Source organism: Aphelocoma coerulescens, chromosome 3 (genome assembly GCF_041296385.1).
Source record: "Aphelocoma coerulescens isolate FSJ_1873_10779 chromosome 3, UR_Acoe_1.0, whole genome shotgun sequence".
Lineage (NCBI taxonomy): Eukaryota > Metazoa > Chordata > Aves > Passeriformes > Corvidae > Aphelocoma > Aphelocoma coerulescens.
In genome coordinates, this window is record NC_091016.1 from 7,317,045 (window position 1) to 7,344,868 (window position 27,824).

The window sequence follows — 27,824 nt, forward strand, 5'->3', positions numbered from 1 at the left end:
CCATTTTGCATTGTATTTTCGGGTGAATCCCACACCAACTAAAACATCGATTTATTTACAACACAGCTAATGAGCTTTCTTTGTCCTCTGTTTCATGTTGGAAAATCCCACCTGATCCCTAATTAACAAATTGATTTATTAAAAGTATAACTAATGGTCTCCCTTTGTCCTTTTCTTCCAGCTGCAGAATCCCACCTGATCCCAAATTATCACATTGATTTATTTAAAATTAAAATATATGCATTGCATAGTTTCTTTATCATGCCTGTCAGTGAATGCCTCAGACATATGTTCCAATTAAGTGCTGATTTTGCCCCTCACAGGTCAAATACTTTCAGAGAAAAGCAATTGTTTAAAATGCCACATTGTCCCCCCCGGTGTTCAAATATTTGAGTATTCTTATTATTGAGGTCAATGTGAAGTCACTTGGTGGCATCTTAGAGGATCAGCCTTGCAGATCCATTCCAAAAAACCACCATCCCACTGGTGCGAGTGGATCTTTGCATGTTCATAAGTCTCATGCATCCAGAGTTTTGCTAGATAATGGATTTTGCTCCAAAGCACTGCCAGTCTCCAGTGGTGTTACTGCCTCACACAGAATGAACAGACAGAACAGAGAGAGCAGAGCAGGACTTGATTTGCCTCTTGTAAGCAGCTTGTGGCAAGTCTAGCCCAGTTTGGAACTGTGTGTGTGAATAGCCAGAGCTCAGAAACACCACTCATCAACAAGATCTCTGTCCTTGGGCTTGCAGTGGTATGAATACATCTGCAGGCATCACGAGGCCATTACATCCTGGTATGTAAACACTGAGGTATCCTTGGCCCTCTTGCCTGCAGTGCCCCATGAAAACAAGCAGTGGGTCACTCCAGATAAAGCCTGCAGAGAGAGGAGCTGGGAAATAACGGGCTGGTTTGGATGAGGCAAGAGAGAACGACATGGTCTCTGGCAACAAAGACATGTGCTTACAGGTTATGTGAATTTCTTGCATCAAAATGAGCAGCAGGGAAGTGTCCCAGTCCCTGTGCCAGCCAGCCAACCTCCTTGGAGCACAGGACAGGCAGCAGGGCCCATCCCACGCTGGTAACCACTCCAACACACGTCTCCTTTTCCCTCTGAGCTGTCCCTGAAGCCTCACTATTTTTCTGGTCAATAAAAAAGACAACCAGACTGAATTCAAAAGGAAAGAAAGTACCCAGAGGCTGCTTGTCCCTTCTCCCACAGACCCTGTTCCCAAGACTGGCACAGTAACCCTACAAGCGTAACCTGGTAACCCTATAAGCTCTTGAAGCTCTCTCTGAGTAGTACAGTGCAGACCCACCACACCAGAGCTGTGCAAAGCTCAAAAAGGGACCTGAATGAGACCCAGCACCTCTGCAAAGGAAAATCTGAAGCAATGTCTGCAACAAAAGGCCTGATATGTCAGCCTGTCCTACAGGAATGCTCTCTGGGCCCATGTTAAAGCACTCTGGTGTTCCCTAAGAAGGGGTGGTGATCTCTCTAGGGCAGCAATAGTCTGCTTTTGTCTTCCAGGGCCCCACTTAGGTTCCCAGAACAAAGCTATAGCATTTCTGGCTCCATGACTTAATTGAGTGGTAAGCCCTTTATTTCACTTGGCCAACATCTCCTCTGGCTGCCATCCTAAAAGTAAGAGTCCTTAGTTAATGCTATCCACTCTACACATCTCCCTTCCAGCCTCCTAGAGCCTCACAGGTTTGTTTCTTTAACATGTAGTCCTGTATGCAGTTGTGTCTGTGAACAAGAGTACAGCTATACACATTAGGCAAAAAAATGTCCCAGTTTTAAAATAAATCATTGAAAGGGAAAAAAGGAGCTAAATGCTTATTTAAAGTCTGCCATGTTTCTTAGCACAGTTTGGAGAAGATAGGGCATTTCATTCTAATTCCAGGTATGAGAAGAGTGGCATCCAGCTGCTTACCCTTTAAAATGTATTTTTTCTAGTCCCTCCCTACAATGCGTGCACCTCAGAGATCAGATAGGAGAGAAATGGGAATTTCCTCTTTTCGTACGGGAATTTAGACACCTGAATTCCCATCACATATTTGTCTTACAACGCTGGGCTTTGCCTCCATCCGTCCCTGTTCACGCCGCAGGCTCCCGGCCAGCCCTCCTGGCAGGCAGCTCTTTTGCATGCAGTTATCCCACAGCGAGCCAACTGGGAGACCTGGGAGCCCCGGATCCACGGCTTCCTTGCCTCAAGGCTTCAAACCCACAGCTCGTACCAGGCTGTGGGCTGGGCTAGGATGGGTTTTTTCCCAGCTCCATCATGAGTGGTGCCATTGTGCTGAAAGAAATGATTAGAGCTGAAAGGGGAAAGTAATAATGGGTGATGAGGGATGCTGTCTGGGAAAGGAGGTGCAGGAGACACCTTGTTTTGGTCTCTTGCCTCACACTGTTTCCATATTTTGTCTAAAGATGATTATATTTGAAACTCGTAATTATTTTCTGGAGAAGGGATCTTTCCTCTCCAAGGAGTTAGAGTCATTCCCAGATTCCCTTCTGGTCTCTATAAGACCCCTCTTCCTTCCTCCAGAGCCCGAAAACCTCAGGAAGAAGATCAAAGGTGCCACCAACAAAGACTACCTGTGTGTGTCCAAGAACCTTCTTGGGTGTTTGAATTCCCACTCCAACCCCTGGGTGTGGGACACTTGTCTGTCATTGTGCCTAACAAATGATAGGTTACTGTTGATTAAAAAAAGTCCAGAAGTATGAAAGAGACCTTTTCTTTGAAATTTTCTGTTTCATCAGTGATCCCCTCTTACCGTCCATGGCTGTACTTATCTCACAGAAATGAATTACACAGAAAATGCTAAAGGAAATGCATGACTGCCAAGCCAGTTACTCCAGGTATTATCTTATTAATCTTAATTGACATTTCCTTGTTTGTCTTTTATAATTTTCCTTGCTGCAGATTTGCGCAGCCCTTTTTTCTAAATTCCAGGTGGTGAGTACAGAGAAAGGCACTGTCTGTTATCCAGCAAACCACATCTTAGTGGAAGATGGCTTGGAGGGTATTTGATACTATAATATCAGAGAGAAAGTATCCAAGTGAAACCATAAGTAATAACCAGTAGCTTTAAAGTAATGAAACCTTGAATTTCTTCTCACCTTTGTTTCTGGCAGCTCAGCTCCAAGAGTGTGATGTCTTTATCAGATATCAGCTCTTTAAGACCAACCTCTGTTTTCAGCCATCATCAGTCTCTGATGCACAGCAGGAAATTGTATCTCTGTCCTCTTGGCAGTCCATCTGTGTGATAATGCGAATCTCATGGACCAAATTTGCACAAGAAACACAAACTTTTACAGTTCAAATATTTAACTTTTTCTTGTTGGGTCAGCCTCCCTAGAAATCAAAGAAAAAACGTTTTTCAGCCACTTTATTTAGCCCCAACAGTCCTGCCACACTGATATAGGAAATTCACAATTGCAAGCCCATCCCTCAAAGCTTACTCACTGTGAGACTTCAGTCCCAGAAACTGCAATTTCCCAAAAGCCTGGAGACATTTGGAACAGGGAGTTCAGCTGTGCTGAGCAAATCCTTTTGTTTCCACATTAGCAGTGATGAAAGCACGTAGGCAAAGTAAATTACTGCTGTACAGATTACCCGGTTTGGTTCCACCATGTTTGAGCCGGCAGCAGGTTCTTCTTGCCTCTGGAAGACCCAAAAAGAAAGGCTGCTAATACTTTCTTTGAGTTCAGTGAAAATTTTTGGAGCATGAAGTATGCTCTCCTGAGCACTCGCTTAACTTTGTTCCAAACTGCTGCACCTGAGTGCCATGAGTGAAAATAAATTTCACATACCTACTTTGTGCATCTTCCAAGCCCACAAAAATGCCAGCTTCTTTTAATAAACTGATGATACTTGGGAACAGGCATTTCAAAGCTGAGAAAGCCACTTTTGGGAAACAAACCACAAGATTTACTTGGTAACAGTTTGCTTGGATGGAACCTTTGTGATCTCTGTTCAAGGCTTGCCTTCCAGATCACCTTTCTCTTTCACATGTATTCTTTTACTGCAGATGCCTGTGTGAACTCTGTAGCTGCAGTATTGGAATGCTTAACCCTATTTTTAGGATATATCCTCATTTTCCAAGTGAGGAGACAGACCACAGTAGTCGGAATATTTTGCCCTCAGTTGGTCAGGAGATGTGTGGTACAGACTTGAACTGGGCTCTTAATTTCCATCAAAACAGCTTTTTGTAATGTTAAGGTAATGGACAAGAGGAATCTCTGCTGCTACCACATAATTAAGCAATATTAGGGAATGGGAAAGCAGTTAAAGATGCAAGCAGAAGCCTTTATTTTCCATTCCTTTGGGACTGCAGACACACAAAATGCCTACATTCCATTGCTTCTTTGGAATCACGGTCATTTCATAGGTGTAACCACTTATCTTCCCACAGGTTTGATGTCAGTAAAGTAGTTTAAGGTCTTCAGATACAAATTGTTTTCAGTCAAAGCATAATGAAGAAGTTTCTCTAGTTCAAAGCATGTCAGGTTTCATCAAACTAACAGGAAAAACTGGCTTATCACCATCAGTGTACCAGACAGAGGCACATCCCAACATCCCACTTTGTTTCCAAAGCTACAGAGTTTTGGATTGTCATCTTGTATTTCTCTGGAAAAAAAATAAAAATGTGGAGCAATAATTCCCAAGCCAACACCCTCCTGGTGGCATTGTGGCATCTCCTCTAAAGAACCAATAAATCTATTTGACCCTCTTGCAGACGGTTCAGCTCTGTGAGAAGGAGTTCTGGACCTATTTGTTGATGGTTCTTGACACTGAGCCCTCCACCTCAGGAAGCAAAGAAACTTTCCTCCCCAGCAAACATTACAACTGGACCCAAGAAAGCTGTTCAGGGTCTTCCATGGGAGGGTAGAGATCCCTTTTAGCAGGCTCATTAGGGTCTCCCCAGTTATTCTACAGCAAGTAAATCACCAGAGGGTCGCAGGGATGTTGCTGGTGGCAGGTGTGCTCTGACACTCCTCACCAGCAAGAAAAAAATGTGACATGGTCTGCCAAAGGACTGCTCTAGATTGTCAAAGAGCAGGAAGGGAACCCATGCTCTATCAGCAGGAAAAGGCATTTTTTCATAATCAGAGGGTAGAAACCAGTCCCATTATGTTCTCTTCTCATGTTTTGAGTAGAGCGTTGACAAAGGAGTGGATTTGCCCCAGAGCAGTTAAAACCAAAAACCCAAGAGGTCCTCTCCACAGGCATTTTCCTGGCGTTCTCTGACATGCAGATTGACTGATAATATCACCATAACAGCTGTTATCTCAAATGTCTGCCTCCAGGCAAATTAAAAGTAAAGAAAAGCCAAAACACTTGAAGAGATGAATATAGGAGGCATTTGCCAGTAATTTGCTGGCCCTGGATTGCTGCTGTCAGGGGTAAAACAAGCGTGTTTGCTTTATAAGAAAATTACAGAGCTGTCATCCCTGCAGCTCATACACACAGAGCGATGGAGAGCAACACCACTGCCAGGGCTGAAGGCTAAAGGATTGTTTTTTCAGCCAGAACCTGAAACAGCCTTTCTCAAGGATATGCCTGAGCCTTGCTGCCAGAGAGCAGCAGGAGCAGGGCTGTCCCCAGATGAGGCCAAGGAGAAGGGACCCCCATGCAAGCAGTACACAAGCACAGCTGCTGCAAACATAGCAAGTGCATGAAGTAGGGCCAGGGTGCACCCTGGGGCCCCAGCCAGGAGCAGCTGGAGATGGGGTACAAGGTCTAATTTTGGATAGACTCCAGCCATCGTCTCTGAATTCTTGGACATGTTCCTTTGATGCAAAAAGCTCTGAGCTGGGAGATGCTGCTTACACAGATTCCTCCCAGCCAGCTCCCACAGTGGCATGCTGGTTTTAGAGTGGGAGCTAAGGAGCTTGGTGGTGTAGCCCACAGTGCCAAAATGTGCCTGGGCTGGCATCAGGTACAGGACTGAGGTAACAGGGGTGCAGTTCATGTGCTGGGTAACCTGGAGGGCAGATAGAGAAACCTGGGTCTACAGGGGCCTGTGCTATTAAGGGATGATCATTTTTCTGATGCTCTGAGGGAAGAATGATTCTTCTGAAAGGGACCAACAAGATTCTGAGGTGACATGCCAGCTTGTGATAGTGAGTTTTTCACTCTGGTTAGATGAACTGAAGTCTGCACTTCTTTGATGCAGCCACAGATGCTTGAGATGTCCAGTCTGTGAAAAGTGTAAAAGACCATTTAGAGAAAGTTCTCTGGGCCAAGCTGAAGTCACAGCCTTTGAGTGCTTGTCAGAGCTCTCAGTGAGGGAATTAAAATGCCACTGGCAATGTTTGAGCTATTAGAGATGGGGTGAGAGAGTAAGGACTGTTTTTGGTGTCCAAGAACATACTGACCTCCACAAGAGAAGACCCACGAGTTTATAGGAGGTTCCAATTCTGGACCATACCATATCTCAGTAAAACTCTGCCTTTATAAAAAAAATAACTCCCTACTGGATTATTATCCCTTTAAATTGTGTTCATGTGTAACAAGCCTGGCTTTTGCATACTTCTGACAATGCTGGAAGTAGAATTACCACAGAAATCTGCAGTATTTCAGTGGGAAGGGGGTACTACTAACCATAAAGCCCATACTGAAAATCCATCTGTATTCTGATTTGAGGCTAAGACAGGCCAAGAAAGTCCCATGGGTCTTAGGAAGAGAAGTACCAGGGGAAGGGGAAGAGAAGGTCATCTTGGTTTTGCTGGAGAGAGAAAATGAAAGCTTTACAGGTATTTGGGGAATAGGAACTTCACCATTTCACTGATGTCAGATAATAGTCTGTAACTGGGATGTTTATTTTAATATTCAAACCTTTAACATTACAGAGTGCTAACCATGGCATAAAAGATGTCCAGGAAAGGCTATGAATTGTCAAGATTTAAGGTTAAATTCAAGAAGCAGCAGTCTAGATAAAACAATGGTGAGGAAGTGAGCAAATCCTGGTTTGGCTCCTGCTTCTAACCCTGGTTTTGAAAATGTCACTTTTACTCTTTGAATATGTTTCTCAAGCCTTTGGCATCTGTTTTGTATTTGTAGCAGATCTTCCCACTCAGGGTGCACCTCCACAAGCACTTCCATAGCCCACAGAAGGGGCTAGCTCAGATCAGAAGCTTTGGAAGTGAACCTGCCCCCCCTCCTGCTCACAGTGCCTGGGTTCAGGCCAAGCAGGGCACAGCCTTGTCCCACCACCCCAGGCTTTGGGCATCTCCATGGGGACAGAAACATGATGGAGCTGGAGAACTTGAGTAAATTCCCACAGAAAGTTGAGGATGGCCTGGTGACATGCCACACTTTTAAAGGTCTTTTTGTGTTACTGAGGGCTTTCCAAGAACTGAAAGGGGCTCGTGTGGTTTGAAATGGCAACCGAGGGACCTGCCCTGGGAGCCACCTGCACAGTGTCACTTCATCTCAGTGCTTCTTGTGACTGGTCCCTTGGGATTCACCAGGAAGGAACACTGGTGAATGGCACTTCCAGGATTGACATTTCCCAAAGAAAAAAAGCCCTTTCTCTACCCCAGAAGTTAAATTTCTTTGTTGTAATTCCTGGAGAGTGATCCAGTCTAAAAAGTCCTGGCCGTGCTTACAAGGGTATGAAAACAATCATGGTGGAAGTTGTGTAAAACAAATGTGGCAAAGCTTTAAATTCAGGAGTGTGGAACTCTGGACATGACCAGCATTTTGTAAAAGTGTCCTGACATTCTTTCTTGCAAAACTGTTAGTAAAACTTTGGGCAAACTTAGGCCATTTGACTCTTTTGGTTGGAAATAACACAAAACTTTGTGGTTCTTGCTTTTCATCTGCCAAAATTAAGGAAACAATTGTACTGGTATCCTTTTAAGTGTTAGCAATTGCATTTTACTAAGCAATGTTCAAGTGAGATTTGAGTAGAACTGGAAGAAATTCTGCTCACTGGTTTTTATGACACCTGCAAGGTATCCAGATTAAGTCTGCGTGTCTGTGCTATGCTCTGTGGTAAATATTTGAACTGCTACGTCTGCAACCTGAAGGAAGAGAGAATTTGAAAACATACATAGCTGAATATTATGGGAAGCACATCCTTTTTTTGCTCAGTTTGCTCAGACTCTGTTCTTGCTATTTTCATTGGAAGCCTTGCATAATATTGGAAATGCTAACAAGCTGTATCTCTCAAAATTACAAGCAAGACGCTCTTCCAGGTTCAGGAAATTTGGGAACAAAGTCATTGGCATAATTCATTATAGTATATATAAAATGGTGACAGAGAGACTAAAAGAAAGCATTGCTCTTATTGTCTTCTGTGGTTTTTTAGTGCACAGCACCTGTCCAGAGCTGTGAGGGCTTGCACAGCTTGTAATGTATTGATCAAACTCTCTGCTGGGCGAAGAGAACATGCTCAATTACAGTCCATGCATCTGGGCCAGTTCCCACCACTTTTTCTCTGAAATGAAGCAAGCAGTGCAAGGAAGTCAAAGTTGCCTTGAAAAATCTCTTCTTTTTCAGAAATAATAATATTCCCTAATCAACAACAGCCAACCCCCATTTTGTCTGCCCACAAACCCTTGTCCTTGCCGTCTCTGTGAGACTATAAATTGATCTTTGTAACATGTCCAGAAGATTAAAAATAATCCAGGCTCTCACAGAACAGAGAAACACGTCGCTCATGCCAGAATTGAGGAGTCCTCAGGGAGGTGCTGCTTTAAAGTTAAACCAAGATAACTTTAGCATGAGTGTCGCAGCAATCTGAACTGTGCTGTGTCCAGGATGTGATTCCTTGGGAATCACTTTCCTGAAGTTTCATAGATATTGCCAAAGAGAATTTTTTTAAGAGAACAAAGTCAATTTTTCTTTGCATTGAAATATTCCCAGGAACTTGCTGGGTGGAATGAGTAGAGGCCACATCAGCTGCAGAAGCAGAGATTTCATTTAATATTGGGTTTGCATGGCACAGTGTAACACTTCCATGGTCTCCAGGGGACTGTAAATATCCTGTAATAGTTCATGTGCCAGAACATCGATGCTGACTGCATTTTCAGGTCTGATGTTTAATTTCTGTCTCTTCAGCCAAGCCAGATCAATGTTCAGCAAGTGATTTACAGGTGTGCCACGTACTGCCAGCCAAACTACAGTGCTCTGGGATTCAAAGAGCACTAAAAAGTCAACTTGCAGAGTGCCACAGCATCTGCAGCTGCCTCAGGTGAGCATCGTTTACTCAGCTTTTCTCACCAGCAAAGGGGCAGTCACTGAGCACAGAGAAGCTCCCTTTGGCACCTGAAGCTTTTGTGCTGCCCTTGGAGGTACCACAACTCTGGGTCATGCTGTTCAGTGCATGAAAGTTTGTGCAAAGCCCCTGAGGTTGGTTGTCTTCTGGGGAAAGAAAAGTGACAGGGTTGAAAAGACATTCAGAGCTTCTTCACACTTCTGTCACAGCAGCTTTTGGGGTCTGAATAGGATTTTGCTGCCTTTGAACTCAGTTTCTGTCCTCAAAAGAGAAGCAGATAGCAATCATCAATCTTCTGAAAAAATAAGCAAGAATTTGAAGCACTGCTTCTGGGTTAAAGGAAAATGTTTGATTTTATTAGAAAACTTAACTCTACCTCTCCTCTGAAAACTCTTTCCAAAAACATCCATGCACAAATCCAGCTAGCACAATCATCCCTTTGCACAGCAAGCCCTTAGACACTGTTTTCCTTCTTCCAGATGACTTTCGTAGCCCACCTGGGAAATAAATTACTGGGCAGTGCTAGAGTTAGTAAACCTACATACACTCATAAAAGTTCAAACCAAAGTGTGATCATAAAGTACTTATGGGTCAGTAATCACACCCTTAATTTTCAGAAACAGAGTAGATGGTATTATCTGGAGAAAAAGGTCCTTCCTTTTACTTTCTAAATATCCCGTTGTAAGCTAGCAATAAGTATAAAAAGTATGACCTGGCTGAATATTTGCTGAAGCCAACCAAAAGTCTTTACTTTATTCCAGGGCACTTTGGTGGGAGCCCTGCAAACCTTTCGATTCAGAACAGCACCTATGTCATAAGCACTTCATAAAGTCCCAGTTAAGTTGCCCCATTCCGTGGGACACAGCTACAGCCTTGCAGGTAATCACTTGCTTAAATGCTTTGCAGAATAAGGATGCACTTTGAGCCAAGCATAGGCCTAAAATCTATGTCAAGCAGCCTTAATATTTAGCAGGCCACGCTGTTTGTCACACAGATCTCTTGTCATTTAAGTCATGGCATTGGTTTGAGCTTTGGAAAAAGGGGTCTTCTAGCATGTTCTTCCAAAAATGATATCCAAGAACGCTGACTGGAGGCAGTGTGGGGGATTATTTCAAAAGCAGGCTTTTGTGGAAAGTTCTGAGTTTAGAACTGGTTTAGTTCTGAGTTCTCCTGCTTTGCTCCCAGGTCGTGCTGCTGCTGTTGTGCGTCTGCATCCCAGTGCTAGAAATAAAAAGGTTCAGAGAAGCGTGGCACCGAGGAAAGGCACGAAGCTGCGCTCTGCTCCTGACAGCTTTTCTTTACACCACTCTTTTTCCTCCACAGTTGAGGAGTCTGAGCGTGTTCCAGTGGCTCTGCACTCCCAGCCCACCTGCAGCCACCAGGGTCAGCCAAAGCAGGCTCTTGAAGCCTGGCTTTCCTGCTGGGACTTTCTCACAGCAGGAGCAACTTCTTTTCCAGCAAATCACAGGTGTTCCCCACATGGGGCGAGCAGGTGAGAGCACATCTTTGCCAAACCATGATGAAGTTTGGTAGCTGAAACACAAAATCTGAGTTTGGCCTGAGATCTGAATCTGGCTCTCTGCTCCATCCTCCACTCTGAGCCAAATCAAACTGCAGCATGTCCTGAAAACCAAACACCGCCATGCTCTGATCGTGTAAGATCTGCATCCAGCACCAAACTCTGAGGAGGAACATCCTCTCTCTCTGTGTCGCAGTGGTGCCCATGCCTGACATGTTAGGTAGGAGTGGTAGCACCCTGAGAAAAACTCAAACAGCTGAAAGACTGCACCTAAAATTCCATGGGGAAGGCACTAAAATGCTGTGAAGGCATTGGAGGTGCAATGAAATTGCTGCTTCGTGTAGCTAAAAAAAAACCAACCCAAACCATGAAAGAAACAGACAGGCAAGATTTATGAGTGGTTCAGGTTCTGGGGCAAAGCACCCCCCTGCCTTTTTTGTTCCTAAAGTCTCTTATTATCAGTTTAAGAGCTGCCAGCAGACAGAGTAATTCATCCAGCCCACCTGTGCTTTTTTTATGGGGGGGGGAATGCAAAGGATGTGTTCTATACTTTCAGGAAGTGTTCCTCACCGTGGAGGCAGCTCCGCTGCTCCCTCAGGAACACTCTTGGGACATCTGTGGTGTGCCAGCCCACTCAAGCCATCCTGCTGCCCAGGCTATCCCATATCCTCTCTTGTGCTCTTATTTTTGTTGGTTTTTTAAATAGTGAAGGATTTGAATTTTTCTTCTTATGTATTTGGCACTTCTGGTAGAGCCTTTGACATGGAAAAAGTCTCATCTTTCAAATGCCTGTGGCACTCTCTGTGAAAGGTGATTTTTAAAAATCCATTTTATTTTGCTTCCTGGCAGTGATATCAAAGGAACAATCAGTGCCTGACTTGGAGCCAACAATTTATTTCCATTATCATAAACAGAAAACAATGGCATGCTGCCTTATTAGTTATTCACTTTCCAAGTCAACAGACTCGGAGGGTTGGGATGAGATCTAACCAGAGATATGTTTTGATGTTTTCAGTTTGGAGAATTAGTCTCCTGGCCAAAATGCTGAGAGATGCTGGTTTTGGGGGGAAGAAGGGAGGGAAGAAAGGGCAGAGAGGAGGGAGAGAATCCCTGAGAGCACAGGGCGTAGCTACTGGAAGGGTTGGGTGCATGTGGCATGTTTGTGGCTGTCTCTAAGAAGACATTGGAGGGTGATCGTGGTCCTTGGCAGTCCCACACCAGAGGTGACAAAGAGCAGCACATGGGCTGATTTCAGTGCAGTTCCTGTGATTTATACCCAGGGAGTGTCTAGTCCAGGGCACTCTCGAGGTCTGCTACTGTGCTGCAGAACAGCCACTTCTGGGGGGGTTGCAGTGATGGATCCAACCCAAACCAGATGGGCACAGCAGCCGTGGTTCTCATCCTTACCTCCCAGGAACAAGCTCTGTCTTCCAGCACTGTCACATAAACGGTGCTTTGTAGGGAATGCTGCTGGGAATAATGAGTAGCACTGCTTGTCACTGTACTTTGTTGTTTCAGCACTGGGCTCACATGTGCAGAACGCTGCAGGAGGGGAGACTCCTCAGCAGAAGCAGGAGTGTTAAATGGCTTGGAAGTATTTTGTTATACATGCCTAATGGTACAGAGTATTTTTGGAAAACCATCTCACAGGATGGTCTTGTAGGTGGGGATAGGGATGAAAGGTAAATAACTGCTACTTTTCTATATAGAAGACTGTGATCAACTTCTTTCTTGGTATCATGATGTCAACAAAACCCAAAAAAAGGCACAGGCTCCTCATTACCTTGCAACCATTTCACCAGCATTTCTGGAACAATCATGATGTCTGTATTATTTAATAAAGTAGAAAGCCTATATATGGGGCAAAGCAATTGATCATTGCTTGCTTACTAATCCTGTTTCTTGTGGACAAGCCACCCCGGCTGTTCTGGATTCTTTTCTTACTAAAATACAAACACATTAAACCTGCTTTTGCTTTTCTCACAGAATTGATGCTGTAAACTGTTCAAGTGGTTTGTAACAGTAACCAAATTAACAGAGATCACAGGAACTGAAGTAGATTCTTTGCTCTAGTGGAAGACTGCCTGTGCTTTGTGGGAGATATGCACCTGCTCCCTCCCTGTACATCTTTATTTTAAGGGGATTTCTGTCAGAGTTCTTTAAAAATGTAAGATCACAGATTTCTCCAAAGCCAAAAGAAAACCTGCCTTTCTCAGGAGAAGCAAGATGACCTGAAACCTGTTTTAGTAAAGGTTTTGCATGACTATCAGAAACAATTATATTTCAGGTGACAAAATACAGCAGAGAAAAATGAAAAAACTTGTTAAGAAGCAATGTGTCCTCTGAGCAAAGATGTTCAGTAATGGTTTTGTGGTTGTTGTTGGTAGCCAGACCCACTGTTATCATGGAGGAGAGAATCTGAAGCAGGTGATAACAAAAGATCAGTTGGGAATTCACTGGGCCATGAAAACCTGTGTGGTGATGATAATTTTCAGAGAGCAAAGTCAGCTTACTGCATCCAGGCCACAAAGAGTTTCCTGAACTGTCACTTTGCAGAAATACCCACTTGGAATGACCAGCAGTGGCAGCCTGTCGCTTGCAGGGGTCAATTTTCAGTGCAGAATAGCATTCTCAGATCCTGCTTGAGCAGTTTCCTCTCCTTTGAACCCTCTTTCTGATTGCCAGATGCTCAGTCACAGACTGGCTCTCATTCTTCCAGTGCTCCCATAAGTGGAAGCAAATTTCCAGCAAAAGCTTCCTTGGGGGCATAAGGAAATTAGAGAAAGAATAGACCTGGAGTCCTCTCATGTAGCTAAAAGTCCTCCAGTCAGACACTACAGCCAAATTCTTTTTCCTGTGCTCAGTTTCAACATGATCAGCCTTTTCCCTAGCCTAGAAATTCCTGCTCCTTGCTTTATTCCAGGGCATCTCCCTTCAGTGGAGGCATGTGATACCTAGCCTTGATCCTCCTAACCACAACAAGCCAAAGCATCCCACAGAAAGGGCTGTGCTCCGTGCCCTTCTGCTTTTTTCTGATTGCCTTCCGGACAGTAATGGATGATGCTGGAATTCTTTCAGCAGACATTCGAGTTTATCCTCCCTCCTCCAAACTCACCAGCATTCTCTCTCTCCCATGCTCTTAATTTCACCCCAGCAGTTCAATCATTCTGCTGGCCCCCCCTCATTTCTCAAGCCGAGGCTCTGTATGTTCGTAGCCACAAAGTCCCAGAGCGCGTGTTCCAGCATGAAGGGATTTCATGGCTGAGGCCGGGCTGGATTGTGCCTCCTCTCTTGTTAAACGAGGCTGGGTGTGAGGCAGTAAACACTTATGGTGAGGAAGCTGCAGCTGGAGCCATCACATGGCGTAAAGGAGAACATACCTAAACTAATTCCAAGAGAAAATAAGGCTGGTGTTTCCTAGGGCACAGCAGCCACCTCTGATTCATCTTTCTGCTTGTCCTAGCCACGAGTTCAGTAAATATCCTTATTAATGTATGTGGTGCAAAGGCCTTTATCCATCTCTCACTGCCTTGCCTCTAAAACATTGAAAAGAGGTGAGGGGAGGGAAGGGAGGAGTGTTGTTCCTTCCATCCCACAGCTGTGCAGGGTCAGGCAGCAAAGCTGGTGAGGTGCTCAGAGTCACACAGAGGATCTGCTGAGGAAAGAGGAGCAGACAACAGGTACTGTGAATCTGTAATTTCTGCACATCCTTTTGCTTGCAGAGGCAAATCCCATGAAACCCCACTGAAACCAGGGCCTGTTCTTTTTTCAGTCATGCAAGATTTCTCCAAAATCTGTTTTATCTAGCTGCTAACAGACAAAGCTTCTCAAATCTGCTACCAGTGTTCTCTGGTCAGGGCACAGGGGTGAAAAGCCGAGAACTCAACAGAGATCCCTTGGAGTATCTTTAAGATCGTGGATCATATAAAACAGTCCCCTCTCATTAAAAAAAAAAAAAAAAGGAAAAAAAAAGAAAAGAAGCACACAAACTTACCATTGTTGAGTGTTTCTTTAATAGAATCAGAAACAAATTTGTGACCTTGTGGCCCAGAGGTGGGAACACCATCTATAAACTTGCCCAGACATAGAATTGCATTCTGCCTGTCAGTAGGAGTTTGCTATTGAACACATATATAAAAAAAGGCTGGTGTTACATTAGGCCAGCATTTTTTAAATGCCACAGCTCACTTTATATGCCATGAACCTTGTTAATGCTGCTAACAAGAAAGTTAAAAACTCAAAGCTATAAAAATAGGAATGCCACTCCTAAGTAAATAAATATACATGAGAACCAAATATTCAGATACAAGCTCTGGAATGGCTCGTGTCCAAGGAGGGAGAAAGAAAAAAACCTTAACCTGAGTTGTTTCTGATGCTATAAAAGCTCACTATAGTCAGAAAAATTGTCTCCCGTTGACTCCTTGTCTTAAGTTCACAGGGTTCTTGAGAATTCCACACTATAGCATGGAGGAAATCAGGGAGGGTGGGCAGCAAGGAACCTGCCAAAGACAATTCTGTCCAGGAGACTGGATGGGTCAGGGAGGGTGGGATATTTCTCCCTGACTCAAGAACAGACTGTTAATATGGCAGCAGTGGGGAAAATGTTTCCATCAGAACAGGCCACCTACATACCCTGGCCTCTGCTTTTGACTCTGGGTCCGAGTTAATAGACCCAGCTTGGGCCTGTTAAACCCAGCCTGGGGTGCATCATGAATCTTTTTGACAGCCTGGGCTCTATTCTGGCTCAGGAGGTAGAAATTCCAATTATTTTTGTCATTTACCTCCTAGCTACATATATTTGGAGCTGTTTATCAATGCAGCCTTTTAAGAGTATAATGTAAGAATTGAGACCTACTCCTAAGGTTGGGCACATCAGACTTAGGTGGACTCACCTCTATTGAGCATTGGCAATTAATTTTGTCTTTCCTAGTCTTTGCTTCTGAAAAGCAACCTTTTTCTTTTCCTCTCTTTAACTCCTGGAAATTATGAATAGCATCTCTTAAAAGATAGGATATTTACACACACAATGGACTCCTGTTTACAGATTTTGGCAAGACAAAATGTATATAACATACACTTCTTTATATGGATCTAGAGAATGTTATAAAATGAAGTGGGAAAGAGAAAAAGGTGTTCCTTTCACCTTTCTGCAGGCTTTGGCTTTCCCTAAGGTTTCCCTGACCTGACCCCCCGTGGCCCCAGTGCTAAGTAGAGGCGAGTCCCCATAAATTTGATGGGCCCAAAATTAAGAGCAGTCTCAAATCTTACATGATAGCATTAAAAAAATGCAGTGATAAACCACTTGATAGCCAGAAGAGAACGTTTTTAAACCTTTTTAAGGTTTAAGTGAGCATTTATTCGCTTCCACAATGACAGAAAAACTATTCCTGCTTCTTGTGAGGGGGAAGAAAACCCAACTCTTCCAAGGCAATGTAAAGCCTAAACCATTTCAGAAGAGAGTTGACTGTCTCCATATAGAGATTATTTGCACAATTATCAACCAATTATTAATTAAATTGATAAATGACTGAAATAAAATCTAAGCAGGAGGAAGGGATGATATATTAGGACTAAGTTGTCGAGGAGTGAGAAAGGTAGGGCATCCAACTGAGAAACCTACTTGTTGTATGGCTAATCAGAAAATCAGCAATTTTCTTTAGCTTTTCAGAATTTAAATCAAATTTGATGCAACTCTTCCATCTAATTGAAGCAATGACTCCTTTATTTACAAGAGTCAATGTAGCCTGCTCACAGGAGAAAAATTAGTGGGATTTTAGCAGGAATAATTCATTTTCAAGGCTTCTGGTTACAACTTAGTGAAAAATTTTCCCTTCCCCCCTTTAGTCTCAATACTGGCTGTGATTTATTAAGATGTATTTCCAGGACAACATGCTGAGATGATGATTTTTGTTGGAAGACCACACTCAAAATTGCACTGAAATTGGATGCAACATGGGAACCATCATAATCAGGAGTTTCACCACTGAGGCCAAGGAACAATTTTGTGGAGGGTCTTGTTGCATCTTGTCTAGGGCTTTCACAAATTAAAAATCCATTTACATATGAATTTTAAATCAAAGCATGGCCATTCTGTGCTTAGATTTAAAGTACTTATATTTTTTCTCCTCACCTCAAAGGTGGACTGTGTTCAGAGTTCTCATTTGAGTGTACACCACAGTAAGTCATGGGAAAGACATTTTCTTCAGCAGCCAAATAAACTCCCTATTAATGCTGCTAAATTTCTAACACAAGCAACTAGGTAAGACTAGGATGGCAAGCTACTGAATTGTTTTTATTGTTTTATTTTATAATCCAGCCAAGGCAGATGTGAAACCTGAATTTTCCAATGGGATATACTTCCACAGACAGTTTTTTTGCCTAGTTTCCCTCTTTCCTTTGCCTCAGGAGTTTTCCAGCTGGGTTAGGCAGGCCCCAGTGTTTCTGCACGTGTGGCATTTTCTCTCTGCAGATCATTGCCTGTTCAGACTGCAGCACTGAGGCTTTAGTGCTGATGAAAAACTTTATAATGAGTAATGACTGCTGTTAAAAATCAAAGGAAAAGAGAAAACCTAGAGAAGGAGGGAAACAGAACTAACAAAGGATTTGGTTCCAGTTGATTTTTATCTGTGGAGCACTAATATCGTTCTGTAATTGCTCAGCTAAATAATATTCCAGAACTAGGGTGGTTTGCAAGCAAATTCAGAAAGTGGGATCTTCTTGTGCATTGCAGGAGGGCCTGGAGCCTGTGAAAGTTCTTTGGTTATAGAGCCAAGGTACGTAATTTCATTTGGAAATTCTCTCCAGTGGCGCACGGCATGTTCTCCGAGTGCTGCAGTAACAATTCCACTAACTGCTAATTGGTAGTGCCCATGAGGCCAGAAGAAGCAGGGGAAAGGGCAGAGTCTGTGATTCTCTCTAGATCAGAAGACTTTTTTTGGCATTTATGCATGTAACTGCTTGGATCCTACTCAGTCCTTACAGCTCTGTGGTTCCTGCATCCCTCTTTCTTCAATATAATTAAAATGAGGATGATGAAGAGTTTTTAGAAATATCAGTCAAAATTTACATCTACAAGCACTTTCAGTGTGACCTATCCCCAGTAATGAATGAATTATTATTCTGGAATCTCCAGAAATTTGGTCTCCTACCTTGATTCCTTCTTCTATTTCATCACTTACACTTTACATTATTTAATGGCAAAGTCTTTCTCCTCCTGATTATAATTTAGGAACCTCTCTGGTCTAATCACCCTGTAGACAGAAGCATCCCTTCTCAATGCCTTCTTCATGCTCAAACAGTTCTGAGAAATGTGAGGAACTTCTTTTCAACATGAGAATTAGTCTTGGGACTTAATTCAAGTTCTGCAGGCAAAGGAACAGTGAGAGAAGACGGATTGCATCAAGCTCCTCTATCAACAGGAGGGTCCAGTACAGAGTTTAGCACTTAGGAAAGAAGTCATTTCCATACAGACTGAATTGAGAGCCTCTAATGAGTAGAAAAATAATAGGAAAAGCTTTTGAAGTTTGAGTTCATCTACTGACATGGCATCTTTTTTTTTTTCCCTGAGCTCCCAGGATTCAGTATCTTTATAGCATTTTAAGTGATCAGTGCAAAACACCAGTTCAGGCTGAACTGCTCTTCTGATGCTGTGGATGTTTGGTTAATGGAATTCAGTGATATGTTCCATTAGCAACAATATGTATTTGTATGTGGATATGCAGAGGTGTTGTGTTCAGCAGGAGGGTTGACTGGGTAGAAGGAGAGGAAAACATAATCTTTTTGTGCATCTGGCAAGTTTCTGTAAGTGGCTCATCCTGACTGGATGGGGTTTGTTATTTGTGGACCAGTGGCTGCTGGAGAAATGCTGTGGCAGCCAGTTCAGCCCATCTGCCTCACAGCAGTGAATGGAAAAGGCATTATCCTCGTTTATTTCTGCCAGGGATTGGGGATGTCCATTCTCCCAGGGTCGAATTTGCTCTTCATTCTCATCTTCTTTTTCCTTTCCTTATTGAGAGATTCAGCATTGCCTGTGGTACCCTCATACCCTGAATTCTTTGCTAGCAAAGATATGGAATGGCAGAACCCTGATCCCAGCCTGAGGTCTCTCCCGATGCACCCAAGAGGAAGAGGAAGTTTTTCAGGAGTCATTCACCTACCCTTTAGTCTGTTTTCAAAAGGAAAAGGAGGAAAATAGGAATTTCTAGTAAAAGTAGAACAACAATAGTCTTCATTACAGTATTCTCTGAACTTTCTTCACCTTACCTTCCCTTGAGATGTCTGGAAACATCTCCGTGTTTCAGGACTGCCCAAGCAGTTCAGTGAGGTGTCTGCTCACAGTAGGTAGAGGAAACAGCACAACCTGCCAATCCTTCCTTGCACAGCTGGCTGTTTCTGCCCTCAGCAGGAATGTTGGCTGTCAATGTGTGCAGCATTCCCACAAGCTGCCAGTGTGACTCCACAGGTGGCATTAGGATGGGAGGGAGGGCTGGCAGAAGGAATGATTTGAAAAAAACAATTCAAAGAAATAACTCAGGCAGCTCCAACTGGCTCTGTCACAAAGTGTGCTGCTCCAGCACAGGTCATTGGGAACAATAGGAACCAGCCTTGGGGGAGCCAAGCTCAGCACTAACTTCCCAAGGAAAAAGCTGTTGGTGTTTGTACCTGCAGGGTGTTTAAAAAGGAATACCCTGTGCTCAGTCCACTGTCCTGCTGCCTGGCACTAATAGTAACAGAAATACTGGGATAGACATACCATGGGCATGGTCCTATCCTACTGGTCTTGGAAACATCTTCTGCCCTGTGGGAGCCCGCAGGTGTCAGGTGTTGGTAAGCACAGCTGAGGTCACATTGCCTCTGAAGACAAGGGGACAATTGTTCATTCATTATCTCTGAAAAACCACAGGGAAAACACCAGAACTCACAAAAGGTGCAAAGGTGAAGAAACTTTGCTTCTGTTTTAGGCAGCTCTTCTGACTATATCCCAAACTTGCTACCAGCACTTTTCCTGCAAGTGTAGATGGGAATGATGCTCTTGAGAAAAAAGTCATAACTTTGTTCCAAAATAAATTTAAGAGGCCTCTATCTTTTCTTAGTTGGGAGACAAACCTAACAACGAGAAGTTCTAGGTTTTGGGTGAGAACTCTGAAACTCTTGATTTTGAGCTCTTAAAACTTGTGAATCCATCTCCTGAGGATCCAATAAACTAGTGGCAGTAAAAATTTCAGATTGAATAACTGCAATATGTGGTTAATTTGAAAACAAGTCCTCTCACTTCAGATGCCTGACTCTGATATAAACCGATATGACAACAGTGGTGAAGAAACCCTGGGTCCATTTCAGCCAACATATGGAAGGGTTTGGAAAGCATTAACTCATAGCTGGAGCCCCCAGGGAATATTGAGCCTTTCTGCCTCCAGCAGTGCCATTTTTTACCAGAAGAAGCAGCTTAATTTGACTCTTATCTTGAGAGGCTTAGCCAGGAATTTGGTGTGAGAGGACAGTGCAGGTTCCCTTGCCAGTGTTACTTGCTGTGTTTTATGAGTGCATGTGATGACCTGTGTGTCTCCATGTGGACTGTTTACAGCATGATCAGAAAGATAAATGAAACATCGAGCTGTTAAATTCCAGTGTCCCCTCATTGCACGGCAAGTCATGAACTCTACTGAACAAAAAAAAGTATTTGGAGAGAAAAGTGGTCTAAAGTGCATCTCTTCTACTAAGAGCATATCATAATTTCAATGAAAATACTTTCTATTATGAATTTTTTGTATCTGTTTATGAAAACTGACCTGAAATTTTAAATTATTCTATAAATGCTAATGGGAAAAAAAATCTCACTTCTGAAGCAAAAAGAGATGTATTTATATCATCAAAAATTTTATTTTATGGAATTCAGAAATAAAGTTTTAAAAAAAATAAACCCACAGAAAAAAAAACACCTCAACACCAAAACAAAGTAAACCCAAGCAAACAACAACAAAGCAAGACCTTCCTCTAAACTTATTTTTTCATCTGTCTTCCAGTCTCGGAGAGGAAACTCTGCAAACCCACTTTGAACTCAGGAAAGGGAGGTACTACCAAGCTTGCTGTGCTGAGGGAAAATAAAAAAGGTAAAATACAGTGGCATCCAGACGATGCTGTGCTCAGTCACACATCTTCCTTGGAAGATGCAGCACTCATCCAGGTCAGAGCAGTGGCACTGGATGCAGAACACTTTCACCAAATGGCACAATTTACAAAGAGCGAATATAGAGAAGCATTTAAAAATTGTTAATATCAAATGCTCTCTCTGTGTCAAAGCATTAATGGGTGGAGTGTTTCCTTTGCATTTTCACTCAGAAAATATTTGTTTCTTCTGATGACTCACTCAGATTACTGCTTCAAGAACCAAGCAAAGGTGAAAGGATTTGTTCTGCCTTTTCTACTTCATGTGCTGAGCATGTTTTTTTCTAGACAACTTGCACATTGAGTAGCATTTGCTCTACTTTATTACAGTATTCTGCTTGTTGGACTCTTTCTGCAGCTCAGTCCCTGGTATGTGATTAAAAGTTTTGAGTGACACCTAATGCCCTGTTAAGTTTCTAAGTCCTGCAATGGCATCTGGAAATTATATCTGTCTCTCTAGGTGGATTCTTGGAAGAGAATTCACTATAACAGTAATTCCCCCTTTACCTTCCTTCCTAGCCTTATCTCCTTTGAGACCTGACAGGCAGAAAAAAAGACAAGTTATGAGACAATTGATATAAAACCTGTGTACATGTAAACCTAAGTTACTGCACATAAAAGGAAGGAAAATCAAAATTAGAACAGTACTGGCAGCTATGTGATAGGAAACATGGAAGGCTTTTGTTCCATCTTGCATTTGAAGCATAAAACGAGAGAATTGCAGGTAATGGGGATTTTGATCCAGGCAATGAAAACCAGCGATGTACAGGGGAGAGAAGAGTGAGACTGAAAAATTAGTGAATAATTCCATTTCTCTGAAAGGAATTAACTTGATTAATATTACACAGACAAAAGTTATTACAGTTTGTAAGGGCCAATCTGCAGACAAATGCTTCAAAAAGAGCTGATGTAAGACAGAAGTCATGCCTGAATCTTTGCATCAAAATAACACTTCCATTTTTACACCTCAGAGTTACCCATTAAATTTTCCCTGCATGTTTTGTGTGGGTCAGGAATAACAATTTCTGGGAGTTCTGTCACTTTAAAATATATGCAGCTGAAACTGCCTGAAGAAATACTGGTTGTAGACTGCTGGTTAAGAAAAGGTTTAATAACTCACATTCTTTATGTAATATATTATTGACTATACATTCAACCCACACAAAGGTAGAGCAGCTGACATGGCTGGAAGCCATTTGGATCCCACCTCTGAAATGGAGGGAAGGATTTATGTCTAATCCCCTGCATCTGAAACAGAAAACATTCGACTTCAGGAGCCAGAGCAGCAGCACTTTGGTTGTGGCGGAGGGAGCTGGGGCATAACAGTGCTCCAGGATTTTTATTATGGTGCTGCAGGAAGCAGTGCCAGGCTGGGTTTGACTTCTCACTTTATCTAAATTGTTCCCCAGCATTACGACCTGCACTGTCTTAGTGCAGGGGTAGTAAAATCCCAAACATGCAGACCTCAGTATAACACAGCCGAGCTCCATGTAAAGGCTCACAGTAATCAGCCTGGCTGCAGCCAAACCACATGTAAAAGCAAGCTGTGAAACAGCCTCAACATGGCCAAACCACATGTAAAAGCATGCTGAAAGCCACCCTCCACACAGCCAAATCACACACAAAGCCGTGGTGCAGAGCACTCGGGCTTTGCGTGTTTATTGGGATAACTCCGCGCTGTGGAGAATCCCGCCACACCAGTCGCCTTGTCTCCCACCTCGGGTTTGAGCAGGCAGACAGACCCACTCCCAAGTCTTAAGTCATCAGGTAGGAAAAGTGACTCCAGAGTTAAACACAGCATAGTGGATTTAGGATCAGCCTGATCCGTGTTTGAAAGAGTTGAACGTGCAAAAGGATCAAGCTCCCAAAGAGCAGAAGACTGATTTTTTCTTGTCTGATTCAGACAGAACTGGTACTGCTGAGTGATTCCCACTAATACATCCTACTAATGTCCCTGACCACTTAGAGGAAACCAGTCAAGGGCCAAAAAAACCCCCATCCTGTGATTAATCTTTCCATCTAGAGATGCAATTAGCAATCCCTTTTTCACTTGTCCAGACTTCAAAAAGCCATTTTATTAGATGAGAGGGAGAATTATGAGAATTGAGCCTCCAGTTCACCGATATTTTGTTAACTTGCCATGCACTGAGCTTTTAAATGGTTTTTTTCTGACATGTTTCACATATTATCATCCCTGCAGTTTGTTATTCATGAAATATTTGGGGGGGTTAGAGATTTTTCTCCCAGTGAGTCTCAAAGCACTTTGCAGAGGAGTTCAGTATTGTTATGTGCACTATACAGAGGCATGAAATGACCTGCCTGATGTTGTGCAGGAGGGCAGCGACAGACCCGGACGTGGAACCCGCATCTGCCGAGCCCACATTTCCACCCACCGAGTGCTTGTCTGAGTTACCTGCTGCAGAGAGAAGTCCCAAAAAGGGCTGCTGTTTCTTGCTCCCTCAACAGAAATCTGGCAAACAAAGCCTTTCTGGGGCAGCAGGTTTCTCACATCACTACAATATCCAGTTCTCTGGGAGTCAAAGGAGGACTTTGCTGGGAAAGGCTGCTCACAGGAGCTGGTAGAAACACATAAAGGGTGTGCTCAACCAACAAGGGTTAGTTTGGCTTTTCCCTTGCAGTGCTCTGTTTGAACATGTTGCTGTTTAATATGCCAGGAGGGAGTTCGGGAACTGACTTCTGTAGGATAATCCAGGATTCCTGGCCTTGGACACACAGTGTGGTTCTTGAAATCAGGGTCACAGCTTCCCCCTGTGTAAAGCAGAAAGGCTTGACTGGCTGAGGTGGAGAAGTTGCAGCATATGTGCAAGTCAAGGCTTTGCCTAGGGGAGAAAATTTGGATTCAATGTAAGAGGCTATTAATCTACTAAAACCACTTTTAGATTTAAAAATGAATTTATTTAATCAATAGACTTTTCATTTTCCATTCCCAGTCCCCTGGCTGAGCAATCTGTCAGGATATCAATGCCATAACTTATTTACGCGCCTTGCTAAATCCTCTAAATGCAAGATTTGACATCTCATTTTTCTCTTGCTCATTCCAGGCTCCCCTTTGCATTCGTGCCTGATTGAAGATTACCAGGAAATACAGAAATGTGGAGCCAGACTGGTACAGAGCAGTACAAGCTAAGGTGTCTGGCTGCTTGCCCTCTTCTAGTCCCAAATATTAGCTACGGCCAGCTGAAAAGAAGGTTCAAGAGCAAGTCTTGAAGCATGTTTTGTTGTCACACCTTTTCTACTCCTATGGAGAAAGGAGGACATGAATAGGGTGAATTCTACTCTCTCCATTTCTGACACAAGTTGGTACACTTGGTAGAGGCCCGAGAATATTATTTATTTTTATTATTATTATTATTATTATTATTATTATTATTATTATTGTTATTATTGTTGGTGTTGTTGTTATTGTTATTGCTGTTGTTGTTATTATTGTTATTATTATTAATTTTAAAATTACGGAAGAGTTGCTATTTAAAAGCATAATGACAATTCTCTGCAATATCTTAAAAGGCCCATTATTGCCTCTATGAAGTATCAGCTGCTGTATTTACCATTAGCATGTGATACACTCATGCAAAATATTGTCTCGAGACAACACTGATGATGACAGTAAAAATACTCAGAGCAATATATGAAATAAAAATGCCCTAGGTGTCAAAAGTGATCTTGAAAAGGCCAGTGACATCATAAGTATTTAGCACAGCAAGAATTCTGACTAGAGGGAAGAAACAGAGAGCAGGGTAACACGCGAGTGAGGGGACCTATTTTTGTATGGCATGGAAATCCTGGGTAAAATCCTGATGAGAATTTGCTATTATTTGAATGGGGTTTTTTATTGTCTTAAGGACAGGAGAAAAAAAGTAGAGAGGAAAAATGCACAGAAGTGTTTAAATGTGGAAGATTTGCTTTTGTTGTCTGGTATTATATTTTGTTCATTACTGTATCACGTTATTGCTGTATGTGTGCTTTTACATCTCATTATCTGATGGACTTTAAGAAAAGATGAGAACTTAAGAGCAAAAAACCAAACAAAGCCCACATTTGCTCTTGCCAAATCTTATCTCTTTAATATAGAAGGATAATCATGAACACATCCACTGTGTGGTTAAATATATTCCTCTGTCTCTGAAAATTATACTTTGTAATTAGCTTTTAACAATCTCCACCACCACCACCAAATCAGCATATATAAGTATTTTCTTCTGTTTTATGAAGCTAAAGGCTCTGCAGATCACAAGGTAGATTCCTATCTCCCCAAACACTTGTCACTTCAGTACTCCATCACATTGCTCTGGGTAGAATTAGCTTTTGCCACTTGCCATTCAGTGGGAAAATCTTCCCTGGACCTCAGCAAACGCCCCAAGCCCAGGCCTGATTTGGCAAGGTCAGATTGAAAACATCTCTCCACACTTACTTAAAGCAAGGCACGGCTCAAACCCTGCTTTGTCCAGCTGTCAGAGGCCTGAAGTGGGAAGTTAGCTGAGCCACAGAGACAGGGATTGATCAACTAGAAATACATCCATCAGAACTTGGGAGCTGAGGTGTCTCGGGATCCTTCTCTCCAGGCTTTTCAGCAACCATCCCTGCCAGAAATACAACAAACACCCATTCTTTTATTAGCCCCTTTGGTATCTAATAAGGCTCAGTTTGACAGCTCCAGCTTCTGGATTCCTGCTGCAGCAGCCTGCTCCTGCTTGTATGCTCTTAAGATAGGAGTCCATGGGGACAGGACCTGTTAAATACAGAAACACTGGGGAAAATGGGCTCAGAAATGTCCCCTCTTCAGTGGGAACTGGGAAAGAAAACTTCATTGAACTACTCTACTGCTCTCATGAGTCCAGGGGAGAAAACCCATGAGGATAACTTAGGACTTTAGAGACAAAAATTTAGGAGTTCAGAGTCACTGTGTCTGTGAGAGGGCAAGTCCACTTCTGTCATGCCCTGCTCACCTCCAACAGACTCAGAAATCAAACTCTGAAATCTGGGAAAAGGAGCAGAGCCTGATCATCAGCTCTTGGGCAAGAGCTGTAGAGCCAGCACTGAGGAAATTTTGTTTCCTGGTTCATGAACTAAAAAGGTGAATTTGGGATGAAATAAATAGGAAATTCCATGAAAGCCCACGTGCAGAGAATTTTCTGACTGGCTTCAGGAGGCTTTCAAAATGGGAGCAAAATTCTACTTCCATCTATCCTTTCTTAGAGCCCACAAGTGCCAGAGCATAACTCAGGACTCTATTTGGAAAGCAGAGAGAAGACCTGAACCAGTCCCACTTTGAGTCAGGAGCAAGAGGAAAACACCAAAAGTATAAAAACTGTGGTTAGGAGTGTTCTCCCCCATTTAAAAACATCCTAAAATCATCAGTGACCTTGAGACAGAGAACTTCTTTCATCTTACACCCTCCAATTTCTCAGCAAGTCTTCAATCCTTAGGATGTGCCCTTTGCCTTCATTCTTATTTCTTGGACAATCAGATCTATTTGCCTTTGGGGCAGATAACCTCAAAATACTGGCACTCAGGGAAAATTGAACATATTTGCTTGCAGAAGAGAAAATGCCCAAATAAAAAGGAAGTGCTTCTGAATGTACTGACTGTAATTATCCCTGCTTCTTTTTTAATATCTCTTCCATTGTCTCATACAGAATTAGCACATTTCCAGAAGTATTTAATGACTCCATTCTTCTTTTTGAATGGCTTTACCTCTAAGTCTGTAACTTGGATTTTGGGTGCTCCTGAAAGCAATTGAACCCAAGACTACAGCTGCTTGGAGACTGCTTCATTCTGTGTGTCTCACCAAAAAATATTCTGGAAAGATCAGCACCAGACCCACGGGAGATAAGGGAAAGCTTGAAAGCTCTGCTTCATAGTGGTATTCTTTATAGTACTTCCCTCAATGGCAGGTTTGCAGCAATGTTTAAAAAAAAAAAAAAAGGTAATTAAGACATTACATCAATCAGAGCAGCTAATCAGAACAAAATGCTGATTTCTGTCCCCTGTTCTGTTTCTCTTTGGATGGAGAGTCGTTGCTGATATGTGTGCTGGACTTCTAATCCTTTAATGGGGGCACAGGCTTTTGAAGAGTCCCTCTCAGAGGTGCTATTACCAAATATATGCTTCTAATTTAACTTCTCATGCCGTATTACAGTAGCCTGAAGCAATTTTAGGTGTTGGGTTTGTGAGAAAAGCCCAATGTTGATGTTTATCAGATGACCTTTTAAAGGGTAATGTGGGGGTTATCCATTGGCATGATTAAGACCATATGTAGGTGACTTTTCCCAGGCATTTCTTCCCGCTTTTCAAAATCCCATCTATTTTTACCCAAATTCAGCCAGGTACCTTTCATCTCTGGTATGTTCATGGGCATGACAAAACGAGACTGAAGCAAAGCATTTACTCCTTTGGAGTAATTTCTATTAGAAAAGTCAGGAAAATTTTCATGCATGAATATCTAGTGTCAACACAACGTTATTGCAGATAAACTCCAACTTTCTTTTAATTTTGAACTTTCAGATGTTTACAGCAGCTCTTCCTTTCCCTTCTCCCCTCCATCATCCATTTTTACAAAGACTTCTTGAAGGACTATGGGGAAGTGACTTTTGTCTGTGACATCCAGCCTTTAGTGTTCACAGAACGACCTTGCAGGGATGTCCTGCTATGAAGCTGCTGAGAGACAGGGATTTTGAGGAATTCGTTATCTGTGTTACAGACAGGAAAGAGGACAAATCTCCCTTGATGTTGTGCCTGTGAGAGTATTATTTTTGTCATTTTGGAAGCTCAGTATTTTCCTCATGGCTCATCATCTTGGTAGAGACCAGTTGCAAGTGTCTGAAAATATATTATTAACAAACGGTGTGTTTTGTTCTTTTTTTAAAATTTTTTACAGACTGAAGAT

The 27,824-nt window shown here is 42.7% G+C and overlaps 1 long non-coding RNA gene across 1 annotated transcript; it reads left to right on the top strand.

The window, feature by feature from the left end:
* Window positions 1-14,142: 14,142 nt before the first annotated feature.
* On the top strand, window positions 14,143-25,112 carry LOC138107121 (uncharacterized). Its single transcript, XR_011149239.1, has 3 exons — window positions 14,143-14,433; window positions 20,776-20,862; window positions 23,980-25,112. It is a non-coding gene; the product is annotated as an uncharacterized lncRNA (long non-coding RNA).
* Window positions 25,113-27,824: the final 2,712 nt, after the last annotated feature.